Genomic DNA, 2,232 nt, shown 5'->3' with positions numbered 1-2,232 from the left:
GATGAGGCAAAGCTGGAGGTGACTATGGGCAGTCAGTCCATTTTAGGTCGTGTGTGTGTGTGTGTGTGTGTGTGTGTGTGTGTGTGTGTGTGTGTGTGTGTGATGGGGGTGGTGGTTGTGTGCTCAACCTTATCCATGTGCATAAGAGATAGAATTCTGTTTAGTTTTGGTGACCCAGGTTTGATTCCTGGCACCCATGTGACAGCGTACAACTGAAATTTCAGTTCTAAGGGATCCACAGACATTGCATCCGCATTGTACGTGGACATAAATGAAGACAAAATGTGCATAAAATTCTAATAAAAAAAAAATTTTTTTGAGACAGGATTTCTCTGTATAGCCCTCCCTGGCTGTCCTGGAACTCACTTCGTAGACCAAGGTGGCCTCGAACTCACAGAGATCCGCCTGCCTTTGCCTCCTGAGCACTGGGATTAAAAGTATGTGCCACCACTGCCCAGGAAAATGTATTTTTTAAAAGAACAAGAGTTATATCTTAACACTGCTATTTTAAAGGGATGGAAGCGAGAGGAGAGACCCTAACCAAGCCCAAGGCATGGAACCTGCCCCTCGGAGGGCGCTCTGTGAAGGAAGATGAAGCTAGTAACAGTGACTTGGCACTCTTTTGACCCTCAGTCACACGCATGTGACGAAAATTAACACCAGTACTAAAATCACACCAAAAATATATACCAACTTTTTAACCCCTTCAAAACAAGGGGAACAAATCAAAGCTTCAAATCTCACCCTGACCACAGTCAGTTTCACCCTGCCCACATAAAATACCAGTGTGCCAGGGGCAATAAAAGTCTAAGGCCAATTGGGGAAGATACACAGTTAACATTTTAATTTCCTTTCTCCTTTGATTGAAAGTCATTTGCATGAACTAGCTAAGGTGAGCTGCGTCTGCCACAGGATATGAGCTGTGGGTTAGCGCTTGGTATATGAGGCCAGGCTGATAAAGGAAAGGCTGTCAAACAGAAAGACCTAGAACAGACCACAGGATGCACACAGGTCAGCCAACGACACAGGAAGCATGGATGGTCAGGACACACTAACCTTCTTGTTTGCATTCCGACAGGGGATCCTGGACTCTGGATTTAAACATCCAGCCACCAACCTCTGACTGGACCAAGAGAAGACGAGAACACAGGTTAAGGATGCACATAAAACACATGAGTGGAGAAACTTCAGGGTTAAGTGAAAGGCATGAGGCTTGTGATTGGAGCAGTTACAGAGGCCACCTAGCCACGGCCAGCACCTGCTCGGTGGAGTGTACCTTGTCACTGACAGCGAGGGTGGAACCATCGGCCCTCTCTCCCACGATTCCTATCGTCACTGCTTTTACCCTCACCCACTGGATAGGCTGTCACTAACTGGCATTTGGCAATGGGTAATAAATATCTAGTGGATACATGCCCTAACGAAACCATACAGCTGTGTCTTGTGTGCAACGTTTTGGAGGGGTGCATTAAGAAATGTTGGCCTCTGCCGGGCGGTGGTGGCGCACGCCTTTAATCCCAGCACTCGGGAGGCAGAGCCAGGCGGATCTCTGTGAGTTCGAGGCCAGCCTGGTCTCCAAAGCGAGTTCCAGGAAAAGGCGCAAAGCTACACAGAGAAACCCTATCTCGAAAAACCAAAAAAAAAAAAAAAAAAAAAAAAAAAAAAAAAAGAAATGTTGGCCTCTAGTAAGAACGCCACAGGGATGTGCCAGTAGAGCAAATAAAGGGGCTCACTGCCAAACCTGAAGGCCTGAGTTTGGTGCCCAGGACCTACATGGTAGACAGAGAGAACTGACTTCCACAAGCTGTCCCTAGCCACCACATGCTCTGTTGCATGCACATGGATTCCTAAATGCTCATGCACACACATGGGCACATGCGAATAAATACATGTAACCTAAAAAATGTCTCGGGTCTTCTTTTTGTCACTGCTCTGTCTGCACCTTCGCCTGTGACCTCGGTTTGTCTGTGTCCTCCCAGTTGGCACCCCACAGTATCCAGATCCTCCGAGGATGGCACAGCTCACGGCCTCGTCGTGGAAGAGGTGCAGCGTGGTCCATCAACACACAGGCCAGGCTCTCAGCTCTGTCCACCTCCACCCGGGGCAAGGCAGGGTTTTCTCTAGTCTTGGGGCCGATGTCTTGTTAACTTGCAGGGTTAATTTATTCAACACAAGGTTCACTCTCGGGCACTGTAGCCCCTTAAGTAACTGTCATGGCTGACACCTCTTGAA

This window comes from Peromyscus eremicus, chromosome 8a, assembly GCF_949786415.1.
Source record: "Peromyscus eremicus chromosome 8a, PerEre_H2_v1, whole genome shotgun sequence".
Taxonomy (NCBI): Eukaryota; Metazoa; Chordata; class Mammalia; order Rodentia; family Cricetidae; genus Peromyscus; species Peromyscus eremicus.
Note: the sequence above shows the minus strand (reverse complement) of the source record.